We start from the raw sequence: 13,210 nt of genomic DNA, 5'->3' as shown, positions 1-13,210 counted from the left end.
ACAGGTGTTACTATAATGATTTTGTAAATGGTGATCAGCAACCAAACATTGATAATGTGGAAGTTACTGCCTTTTGCCTTGGTGTGACTTCTCACGTTTGGCAGACAATGCAAAGGCAGAGTATATTAACTTCAAAATAAAATCAAAGTTTCAGCTCACAATTTTTTAATGTAGATAATTGTCATTACTAAAACATCTAATTGTTAAATTTCCAGTGTCCTACCTATAATTAATTTGGCTGGACAAGTAAAAAATTTTAAAGTCATTTTTCTCAGTTTCACACTAGCGAGTTAAGGTCTTTTGCCTTTGTAGGGCAGTAATATATAATATATTAGGGCTGTCAGTTTAATGCATTAACTTAATTAATTAGTTATGAAAAAATAATGCGATTAACACACTGGCCCCGCCCCCAGACCTGTACGTCATCTTACATTTCATACAGTTGACTGTTGACAAAAATGATGCAGGACAACAATTCCATAAATGCAGTTATGCCCTAAAATTCAAGATATTGGGGCAAAAATGCCCCTGTATGAGTTTTTGTCTCATATTTATATCATATGATTAGCCATATCACATGAGCAGCGAGAGCAATATCACACGAGTGCTGTTTGTCCCGAGTGCAAATGTGATTTATACAACAGTTCAGTAAATAAGAAGTTAATATTGTGTTATATTTTAAACACAATATTGTGTGTTTTGGCTCAGTTTGGCCAACTAAAATATTACCTAAAAAAGCCACAGCAGAATTGTTGTGCGTCTTGGGCAGTCGTGGCCTAATGGTTAAATTGTCGGTGGGGGGGTGAATAACCAGCGCTCTCCTCCACCCTCAATACAACGACTGATGTGAGACCTTTGAGCAAGGCACCGAACCCCCAACTGCTCCCCGGGCGCCGCAGCAATATGGCCGCCCACTGCTCCGGGTGTGTGTTCACGCTGTGTGTGTGTGTTCACTACTGTGTGTGTGCACTTGGATGGGTTAAATGCAGAGCACAAATTCCGAGTATGGGACACCATACTTGGCCACACGTCACTTCACACTTTCACTTTAAAGGCCCATTCATACTATTTACTGAATTCCTGAATGAATCAGCCGTTTGAACGAATCGAATGCATGAACAAAGGCATAAAGACATTTACCGCCACCTGCTAACAGTTTTAGTTTCTTATTTAGAGTATTATTTCATTTAAAAAATATGGGGGAAAAAACTTTAAAGGGATAGTTCACCCCAAAAAAATTAATTGTCATCATTTACTCAAACCTGAATGAATTTCTTTTGTGAAACATAAAAAAAGGTATTTTGAAGAATGTTGGTAACAAAGCGGTTTTGATTACCTATGACTTCCATTGCATGAACGAAAAAATTTTTCTCAAATTATCTTCTTTTAGGCTATGTTCCATAGATTATGTTAGGCCGTTGTAGCCTAAACATTTATGTGTAATACATTTTATGTTGAATCAAATAAAATACTTCTTTTGTAATGTCTACTTAATATTTTCTAATTTTAACAAAAAATAGCTTTAAATCTTCTTTTGGGGGTATTTTCACAGCCAAAGGTAATTTGCGATTAATTAGATTAATTAATCGAAACATCAAGTAATTAATTAGATTAAAAATTTTAATCGGCTGACAGCCCTAGTTTATACAACTCTTCATTTTATAATAAGTACGATAATGCATACAATTGGTCAAACACCGTCTAAGCTGTTCGCCAAATCACAACGCACTGGGACAGCTAACCAATCACAACACATTTTGTTTTTCGGAAGGCGGACCTTCATCAAACCCGGAACTAATCGAGCCGTTTGTGCCAGGCTGGGGAGTAAGGTATTTTAATAATGTAAATTATCTGAAAAATAATGCGTTTTTCGAATCACCAAGCATGAGAGCATGTTCTAGTACACCCCCAAAACAAAATCAAGACTTTGTAAAAGAGCATAATAGGACCCCTTTAAATAAATACATTTATAAAAATAAAGCTATATAGAAATTATGATATTATAAGACTAAAAAAATGAAAAAGCACAAAATTACATAAATTAAATTATTTATAAACAAATAATTTATGTTATGTGATTTTGTACTACTACGATTTATTATTATTATTATTATATAGCTTTTGGTTATTTTTATTTTGCAGTATGTAGTATTAGTGTTAGTAATTTTACTACCTCAACTTCAACTTGTTTCAGTTAGTTGCCAAGACAACATTTTCAAAGTTTTTCAAGTTCTAATGTAACATTTAGATTTTATTTCAGCTTTATTTAAATTACCAAAAAATTATAGTTTTAGTATTAAACAATAGCTAAAAAAAGAGTTAAACAACAACACTGTGTTCAATATCTCAACAAGCACAGTCATTCCTCTTTCCCAGTCCACACTTTTTCCACTTTTCCATCCCTTGGAATAGTCATTCCCATTAGCCCAAAAGAATTCTGGGTTCACAGAGTAGAAGAAGAGAAAATAAGATATTGAGAATCAAATTCTTTTTTATCTATTTTGCGAAGAGAGAGAGAAAAAAGAATTAAACATAACAGAATCCCGATCCTTTCAGAATTTCAGGTTCAGATAGGAAGAGAGGAAAGGAAAGTAGAGGAGAAAACGAGACCAATAGAATCAAAGACTATAATATGCACTCCCAGAATTCCAGGTTGACGCAGACAGCCGCCTTCCCCTCATTCCATATTCCAGTGGCAGAATTCCGTGTCGGGCCCATCAGAGCTAATAAGAGGGACCTGTGATCCCAGCTCAGAATCCTGCATATATATTTTTTCTTTCTCCGTCAAAAGGGAATTCAGGTCAAACATTAATTGCTCCTGTCAGATGGCTAGAGGAATTGTGGATAACAGGGGAATCTCTCTTTGTTTTCTTTAATCATGGGAGTCTGCGTAGGGTGGACTCTGCACATAAAACAGAAGATGTATTGGTTTTATTCCAGTTGGATGTAAACGGAGCTCCCTACTTCACACATACGCAAATACCAAGGGTGTTCTGGCCTTTTCTCCTCCCGTGTGACTTCCCGTTTCCCCCACGGACACAGAGGTCCCTCTCGGCAGTTAGACAAATGGGCTTGTCTTCACGGAGAGCTTCTAATTAGTCTCCATATTGCATTCTATAACTTTCTTCCCCCATGCGCTCTTTATGTAAAGCTTCTCAGATACCATGTGCTCCACAGATCGAACAAGGGTGTTTCTATTATTAGTTTTAGGGTTATTTTGAATGACCTGTGTAACAATAGTGAATAACAATTAGTGAAAACCTGGGGAAAAAAATCAAGGAGTGCCTGAAAATACATTTCTACAATAAATGGCAAAACATGTAAAAATTAGACACTATAAATGATTATAAGACTGTACATCAAACAAATTAAACATACCGTTCACCTGCTGCCGCGTTCTATTTATGATGTGCTGACACAAATTTCAAATGTTTTTCAACTATCGCTTTGTTGCGTCCAGTGTAGACAGACTTTAGCTGATGCGGCGCAACATGACACGACAACTGTCGCGTCCGGTGTAGACACGGTGTAACGGCTGCCTGCTACATTACAGTACATAAAATTTCACTTACCACATAAGCAGAGTAAGGAGAGATGACTGAGGACGATGCGCGAATGATTTGCAGATCGTGAGCACCACTGACAAACATCTAATCTTGTAAAATGTGTGGTAAGTACTGCCGCTCCATAGTATAAACTGAGTACGTGCGATCGCGAATCTCGAAAGTGAAAGTGAAACTAAAAAGCGATCGTGCATTCAAAAGCAGTTTCAATGGCAGGTATAATAGTGGCTCCCTGATGGGCGAAATATATATGTAGTATAATGACCCAATGATATAACTGCGAGGGAAAATATTGAAATATATATTGGACCTTTAGTGTGTAGGCTAAAAAAATTATTAATAAATTAAATACAGACACTGAACACAAACGCAACTGTTCTGGACTTTTTGTACAGTGAAACAAAGTGTCGTTTGTTCTCTATACAGAAAAGTACAAAGTACAAGGTATAAGTTCAGCTCATTCTTTTCATTTTTTTTCATTCAATCATCAAAATCTTCGTAATAGTGGTTAAAAGAAAGAAGATGTGCCATTAGAGTCAAAAAAGCATGAGGAGGAGGCGGCAGCGCCTAGAAAACTGCTGATTACAGAGAGAGAAAGATTACAGGACTGAGAGAGTCTCTCCTATGAACACATACACACACACACACACACGGTGCGCACATGAAAGGACTTTAGCAGGACTGATAGTTAAAGTGATAGAAGATAGAGTAGGTTCATTATTTCAGGAGAAACAGAGAGAGTTTTTGTGGGATGTTAGCTTGTTCTCTCTGTGGATTGTCTTTGTGGGCTGAAATGAGAGAATGTGTCAGACCGGACTAGTCAAGCACAGAGACTTTAATTGCCCTGGCACAGTCTAATTAAGAAAGACCCCTGTCCTGCCGAGCACTATGTGTGTGTGTGTGTGTGTGTGGCAGGTGAGCAGCACATGACAGGATGATCCCTTTACTGGAATGTAACTTTCTTTTCACACACATAGGTTAGCCTAGCTAAAGTAAAAGCATATATATGCTTTTACTTTAGCTAGGCAAATGCATGTGTGTAAAAAATAGTTCATTGTTATTTGTTAACTATTGTATTAACTAATGCTAATGTATACAAACATATTGTAAAGTGAGAGCCAAAAAACACCATTTACCTCATATATGAATCATTTTTACTTTTGGGCATTTCCCAAAAGGAAGTTTTGCCAGATTTTTCTCATTTTTGTGAATAATTTTGTTACTAAACTAATACTTTTTGGATACTTGACATCACACAACCATTGTGCGTTTTTATATTTCATTAAGACATTTATTTAGTATGTTTATTAAGCTGTTTTCCTGATAAGAACTGTTGGTCTGCTCTACAGTGTAGGTGATTTCAGGTTTTACTGCTCTTGTGGGAAACATTTGGTCACCATAATGTTGGCTAAACCTGACCTGCACAAACACGAGGACAAACACATTCACAAACCAACACTATTGAAAAGCTTTTCATCTGCCACAATACCTGAGTAAACAAAAGCACATTTATGATCCTCTGTCTACTCTCTCTTTTTTGTTTATCTGAGACAGCCCTTGTTTTTACTGTCCTTTATTGTCTGCTTGTTCACACACACACACACACACGTAAAGGACTCTTTGAAGTGCTGAGGGGGATGTTAACTTACGACTTCTGTGATCAGGAGGTTTATGAGGGAGTACTGAGAGTTTTCAGTCATGTTTGCTCCTGACTGCACTACCTGACCAAACTACACTAGATTACATCATGAAGACACAATTTCACTATTATTTCACAAGCACAATCCCAAAGGAAACAAAAACGACAAAGGAAATTGCACTCATATATGCATGAGATTAAACGAAGAACAAATGAAGACTTTTTCTTAAGTTTTAAAGGCACAGTCTACCCAAAAATGAAAAATATGTCATCATTTATTCACCCTCACTTTCTTTCTTTCTTTTCAAAATATCTACTCTATCGTGTTTCACAGAATAAAGTCATACAGGTTTCTGTATCCCTTTAAGACATGAACAATCTCACATGCATCTGCAGTTCAAAATTCTGCTCTGATCTGCCACGCAGGGTTATTTTAGTAACTATATCTAACACCATAAAGAAAATGGCATCACTTGAAATCAGTGTTATTTTAGTTTAATTGAGTATTATATGATCATTTTTTATAATATTTTGAATTAGTTTTTATTTTTACATTTTGTTTTTATTTTAATTTTAAATAAAAGTGTTAGTAATGTTGTTGTGTTTTTGTCATTTTTAGTAGTATACATACGTGTGTGTGTGTGTGGTATTTAATCATTTTTATTTCAGTTTTAATTTGAGTTATTTTAGTACATAAAGTTTAACTAAATTAAATTATTAAATAACTAGTTGAAATAAAAAGCTTTTAATATTTTATTTTATTTTAGTTAACTTTTATTTTATTTCAAGTAATGTTTTTTTTATGGTTTTAGTTTCAATTTTAGTTAATTATAATAACAAAATTAAAAACTAAACTCAATTAAAACCCTGCTATAAGATAAATAAACATTAAATTGGAGGGGGAAAAACCTTTCAGCTAGTTGTCATTTATTAAATAATAACTAAAACTAAAACTGAAATTAAAATAAAAAACTATATAGATAAAAAAAAAAAAAAAACTAATTAAAAATAAGAAAAATGGTAACACTTTATTTTAAGGTGTCCTTGTTACACCTGTTACATGCACTCACTATTATAATAACAATAAAGTATGCATAATTACATGTAACCCTAAGACAAAAACTAATCCTAACCCTAACCAAATAGTAAATACATGTAGTTAATTAATATTACTCAGTACTTAAATGTATAATTACACTGTAACAAGGACACAAAATAGTGTATCCAAAAAAACTACTATAATGTTACCTAAGATTAAAATGAAAACAGAAAATTAATAAAATAAGTAAACAACAACAACAACACAGGTGATCTCATTTCACAAATGAGCTCTCCATTAGCTATGAAAGAGCAAGCGCTGAGAAACAGAATGCTCTTGTGGGATGAAGTCACTATATGTTTTGCTCATCCGGAGGAGAGTGAGATTACTGATTAACTCTTCAGAGATGCTGGAGGAGCAAACAGAAGCTCTTATCTCAGAAACCGGCTCAATCAGGAAGACAGAATGTTACATTTCAGAGCCGCTACATTCCACGTAGTCAGTCCAGCGGTTTTGGAAAATGAATGTTGCTCAGGGGCAAGGCAAATAGATTTGATTTCACTGGTATCTAGTAACACCGGCTCGCTCTTTTTCTCCCTTCTCCTCGCCTGTAACAGTATATTCCTTGTTCGAAGCCCCCAGGAGAAATCTCAGCGTTTTGAATATAGAGCATAGCTGAGGAATGAGGAGACGAGGGAGGAAAATAAGCCGCTCCGCTGGGACGGGACTCATCTGATTCTGACTGGGAGTCCAGGATCGAGCGAGCGGCCAAGAGAAGAGAGAGAGGGAGATAAAGAGAACGAGAGAGGCCTGGAAATCAATAACCCAGCAGAAAATCAGAGAGCGCTGAGTTGAACCTCCTCACGCTCTCTTCAGCACCCTGAAGACACATCGATTCACAGCAGTGTCATTGTTTGAGCTCAGACCTTTGGCAGATGGAGGAAACGCACAGAGAAACTGACTTGTAGAAGTCAAGGTTAAAGTAACAGCAAATTCCTCACACAAATCTACAAATCTACAGCAAATCTCCTCAGACTGCTTCGGTTTATCTGTCAGTCCTCTATCAAGTGCACTTGTGCAAGGCTTTCAGTTAGTTTTTTATCAATTATAAACAAGTGGAAAGTATAACAATAACAACAATAACAAAACAAAAAAAACCCTTATCACAAAATTTAGCTAGAAATTCAAGAAAAATTACAATCTTCAATTTTTTCTTTTTAATTAATATTTTATCATCTTTTACAAATTAAATATTGATTAAGGGTATATAAAATAAATCAATAATAAAAACATATTATATAAATAATATATTACTTATATATTATAGAACTTTTAGAGAACTATGAATATGCCAAACAAAAACAATTCATAATGATTAATGTTAAATTTAAATACAGCAAGCCTATGGTTACATTCTGAAAAAAGTTTTTAAAATAAAATAAAATAACCACCATTTCCAGATATTAAGGAACTGATGAACGATTAAGCAAAATTAAGTAGCCTAAATGAAAAAGTGTAAATATAGAGGTAAAAAAAAAATGTAACTACGAATGTAAAGAAGATTGTTTTTGAATTCATGTTGAATTTAAATTTATATAGCAAGCCTGCAGATCAAAAGGTTATGAAGACAAACTAAACTAAAATTGTAAAATAAATAAATAAATAAATAGTATTATTATTATTATAAATATTATTATATACTATTTTCCCATATTAAAAAAGTACAACATACAAAAATGTAAACATTTGTCAAATAAAAATGATCTGTCTGTGTCTAACTAAAGAGAGCCATCATGTTGAGTTTCAATCCATATGGTGAGCCCACAATGTATGCAAATGACTAAACCAGGTTTATATTCCACATACTGATTTTATTCTGAACCAGAAGATTGCTTGCCACATTCTGAGCTTTCCTACCAATTTGTCCTTATTATTCCAGACTGCGGACACTTCTTATTATCTCTGAACACAATGCTTGTTTGCGGGCTGGATATTTTTACCGGTTCGCAGGCTCAGCCTGTGTTGCCACATGTTTTGGCTCACGCCTCTGAAGGTTCTCGGTTTAGCTCTGGTCAAGGTTGTGTGTTCTGTTTGGATTCAGGCCCCCGTCTCCATTTGCCAACACACACAGAATGGACTCATAACTCACTCAGCAAGGCCCTTGAGAGACACGACGCGCTGGGTACTCCAACCTCTTAAAACGAGAACTACAGCCCTGTGTACTGACGGTTCTCGCTCTCATTCGATCCGTCGAGAAAAAAGCCTTCATCTCTTTTGCTCCCCATCTTATCTTTTCTATCTCTCATCTAATATTCTTTTTATCTCGGTGTAATGAAATTGGGATTCAGAGCGTGCCTCTTTCTCGCCCCCCACTCGTTCGCTCTTGCGCTGTCCATCAAACGGCAGAAGGGAGAGGTTATCGACTCCCATCGAAACAGACTCCCAGTCTATCTTTAACAAAGCGCCACACCATTTTCTAGCCCTGATGAGATCCGCCGAGCTCCCCTTCGGTTCCCGGGGGTCCCCGGCGTGCCGTTCGCGTTCAAAGAGTGTCAGCCCCCATTACCCATCTCTGAGACAGACAACTAATAACACTGGATCAGCCTGGCAGACCGCAGTCGAATTCGCTCACTCAATTTGACGCCTGGTTTCTCTCGCCTTGATTCGCTCGTGTGTTTAGATCAAAATGCCACACGACGAGATGAGCTAAGCGAAGACGGGACCTAAAAAGCAAAAGGGGGGGGGTGGAAATTACCACGTCAGCGAACTTTCAAGAAAGAAGCGTAACGTGTTTTGCATTTAAAGAGGGCGCAATCAAGCTACAAAGGCAAGTCCGTGTCCGCAAACCGAATGCCCACGCGTACACCCCGAAATCCGCCACGTTCCTTTCCCTTGAAATACCTCCGCATTGCACATGTTTCGAGCCTTAATTATTCTCAGGATGCTTCTAAACAGACATACGCACCAGCCAATAACCCAGCAAAGAATCACTTAGCATCTGCCTGCCATTAAATCCAAATCCAGAGCGCAGCTGTCCGCAAAAAGTCCTACAAAGTGACCCGAGTCACTCAGTCTGGTCAGATGTGGAGGCCAAAAACAGGGCTGCAAAACTCAAAGCTAAAACCATCTGCCGGTCCCAACGTACACAAAGCTGCAACTGCCAAACAGGCACACGATACGGAGCTAAACAACATCAAACGGAACGGAAATGTGGAAGAGACGTTACGTTATGCCTATTAACGAATTTGCGACTAAACAGTTGCGGTGTTGTACAAGAAAAAGAGTGACAACTATAGTCTTTTTTTTCTATAACTGGTACAGCTACATAATGCTTTTGTTCAACTTTTGTAATAAACAATATTATTTATCATTTGTAATTACATATGTATATACAAAAATAAAAAATCTTATTATGACAATAATAACCAATAATAACTAAAAACATAATAATAATAATAATAATAATAATAATAATAAAACATACTTTTCAAAATAATAAGAGTAAAAAGGATATAAGTAAATATAAGCATGAGTAAAGTAAAATTTAAGTAGGTATGCACCGAAATGAAAATTCTTGGCCGAAGCCGAACAAAACGAAACACTGGGCCGAAGGCCGAATACCGAACACGGTTTTTCGCATTTTTTCCCCCATTTTGCCAATTTTATTCACCATTGCATAAATTAAATAGCCAAAATGTGCTTTAAAAATATTTAATTAACACTGAACATTTTTGAACATTCTAGCAGACATTATACCAATAAAACACAATTTAACTTAAAATGAATAAGTTAGTAAAATAATATTTTTTGGCCATTTTTGAGACCCACTTCTTGAATCAGGCATGTATTTTTTTTTACTGTACAAATAAATGCAGCCTTGCTGAGCTGAAGAGACTTCTTTTAAAACATTAGAAAATATTACAGATCCCAGTCTGAACACTATGTGTGAATGCTATAATAAATGTATTAATAGAGCTGTTGCAATTATTATTATCCTTATTATTGTCTTTTTTATTTTATTTTACAGAACAACAGTAAAATTACAATAATAACATTTATTAATGTTGATGGAGTTCTTGCTTTTTCTCAGCTTTTATTTTGGCAGAAACCCGCAGGAAGACCTCAGTGCTTCTTTTTGTTGACAACAGTAGATTTATAAATGATTCTCATTACGAATTTGGGAAGACGTTTGTTGCCCGTATCGCATTGTCACATGCCTTGTAAAAAATAATAAAAATGTTACTGAGCAACTGACGAATAACACTATTTCAGCGCAGATTTTTCTCGCGCTTTGGACTTTGAACCCTGGCGCCGCGAGCTCATGCAGCGCTGTTTGAATACATGCAGTTCGTTCGTGTTTTAGAAAACACAACGTTCTGTAGTTTATTTAATTGTTTAAGGGCATTTTGCGATTTCAGTCATCATACAGTAACCAGCAACAATCAGCCCTTTCACTTCTCTTCGGAGACATGCGATGCAGTGCTAATCAGTCTCTCGCTGTCGGTGCTTGTAATGATTTTTGTGTCTTTCTCGGACAGTTTTAAATGCTTTCACACTGTCAACATGTTTGTTGCATTAGTGCGAGCCTCTATTTGATCGTGTCACGTCATTGTTCGGTACAATTTATTCGGTCTTTTCGCTTATTCGGCCGAATAAAACACCGAAAGAGCTTTTGTTGCTATTTTCGGCCGAATAATTTCAGTTGCCGAACATTCGGTGCATCCCTAAATTTAAGTATAAAAACATTTAACAACAACAACAACAATAATAATAATAATAAAACATACTTTTTAAAAATAATAAGAGTAAAAAGGATATAAGTAAATATAAGCATGAGTAAAGTAAAATTTAAAGATAAAAATATTTTAAAACAACAACAACAACAATAATAATAATAAAAACATACTTTTTCAAAATAATAAGAGTAAAAAGGATATAAGTAAATATAAGCATAAGTAAAGTCAAATTTAAGTATAAAATATTTAACAACAACAACAATAATAATAATATTAATAATAATAAAAATTATTATTATTATTAGTAGTAGTAGTAGTAGTATTATTGGGCATAATAATAATAATAATAATAATAATAATAATAATATAAAAAGGAAAAATATTTTAATAAATAAATACAATAATAAGAAAAAAACATTTAATAATTATAATAGATAAATAAAAAGTACAAATATTTTATAATAATAAAAAATACAGTAATAAAATGAAAATATATTTTACTACTACTACTACTACTAATAATAATAATAATTAAAAAAATCTGGTTAGATGTGGAGACCAAAAACAGATCTGCAGAACTTAAAGATAAAACCTTGTTGTCGAAACATACACAAAGCTACAACTGCCAAACAGGCGCACAATCTTAACAACATCAAATGCAACAGAACTGCGGATGAGACCTTCACTTTGCTGTAGAACGAAAAGGAAATTGATAACTGCGATGTTAAAAGCTCGGATGCTCCACTTCATGATCATATTTCTTCCTATGTACTAGTCAATGAATCACTTTTACAAGAGCACTCTACTGTCTTTATAATCCTATAAGCTAGAAGAGCGAGCTACTAATATTGCCCATCAGTGTCTTGTAAAAGGTCTCGGTGTGTTAAGGAATGATAGGCAGGAAGAAACAAAAGACGGATGGCGAAAGTGGAATTAAATGCGTCGAATACCTTGTCAGCGAATTTCAGGGATTGGGGGCGGCACGTCTATTTTTCAAAACGACATTTCTTTATTTGACAGGACCTGCTTGAGGGATAGCATCCCGAAATGGGATAGCCGTACATCACGCTGCGCACGGATGTTATTATCCAGAAATGTCCAGCATGACAACGTGCAGGAGACACCAGCAACCTGCATCAGTGACGGATGGCGCAGGCTTGTGCATGTATGTCCGCGTGCATACGTCCGTGTTCACTGTCACTCTGCCAGCCCACCATCTGAGCCTGAGCACCGACTGTCCTTAATGAGGGGATTAGACCTCATGCTCTGCTGTGGGACCCTGAGCACAGGCACACATCGCCTTCCTCCTGCATGCTTTTATATGGAAAACATTACAGCGGGAAGGTAGAGGCGGCAAACCGGGCGCTCAGCGAGGGCCTCTGATGAGCCTCGCTTAACTATGGCCATTTTTCTGGCCCTGGCTTTTGTGTGCATGTGTACACAACAGAGCTGCTGCAGGTGTTAGATCCCGGTGTGTGTGTGCGCGACGGAGATTGCCGGGGTATGCGCTGCACACGGTGCTGTTTCAGGCCCCCTGGGTTTGTGCTGGCAGACCTTGAATCAGTCCATAATGAGCTCTGCCAGTTCTGAGCTCCAGACGCAGGACAGTGGAACAGCGGGGACCGCGGGAGAACCGACCGCTCCCTCCGTATCTCACTCACTGCCTCCTCCGGACCGACACAAACAAAGGACAGAATAGATTAAAAGAACACAAGGCATGTAAACAGAGGAGCCACACTCCTGAGGAAGATAAATGAAAGCGTCAGCCGCCGCTGTAATAAAGAGAAAGCCGCTGGCTTGTGGCATGTGAGATCCATGGTCAGCGAATGCAATGTTAATAGAACTATGACTATCCTCCAATGAGGGAATGATTATAGTCATTAAGGACTTCCAAAGACACACTTTCTTCAGCTGTGGTTGGAGTTTCCAAGACCTACCAGATGAGATTTTTTCTTTTCTTTTTTTTAAGTGCTTTATTGGGTGTATTTCTATTGTATTTTTACAAACGACGTCTTCATTCACTTTGCATGTAAAAATGTTTTCACACACATAAATCATGATTGATCTTTAAGTTACATTTTAATAATATTACATTTAAATTAAATCTATTAATAATATACAAATTAATAAATAAACAAACAAACAAGCCCCACCTGGAACTATGGATATCCTCAAGAAAATAAATAAATTAATAAATAAAATAAAATAAATTAATAAATAAATAAATAAGCAA

General features: G+C 36.1%; 1 protein-coding gene and 1 long non-coding RNA gene across 2 annotated transcripts in view; both read right to left on the bottom strand.

The window, feature by feature from the left end:
* Nucleotides 1-13,210, bottom strand: part of LOC107745216 (roundabout homolog 1-like) — a 270,426-nt gene that overhangs the window by 103,704 nt on the left and 153,512 nt on the right. The gene's annotated exons all lie outside the window — the stretch shown is intronic.
* Nucleotides 10,439-13,210, bottom strand: part of LOC107745188 (uncharacterized) — a 19,805-nt gene continuing 17,033 nt past the window's right edge. The window contains exon 3 of the long non-coding RNA XR_001640573.1: nucleotides 10,439-10,723. This is a non-coding gene — a long non-coding RNA (uncharacterized LOC107745188). The remainder of the gene's footprint in view (nucleotides 10,724-13,210) is intronic.

Source organism: Sinocyclocheilus rhinocerous, unplaced genomic scaffold (genome assembly GCF_001515625.1).
Source record: "Sinocyclocheilus rhinocerous isolate Xijiao unplaced genomic scaffold, SAMN03320098_v1.1 scaffold257, whole genome shotgun sequence".
NCBI classification, from domain to species: Eukaryota; Metazoa; Chordata; class Actinopteri; order Cypriniformes; family Cyprinidae; genus Sinocyclocheilus; species Sinocyclocheilus rhinocerous.
This window is presented reverse-complemented; position numbering and strand designations above follow the sequence as displayed.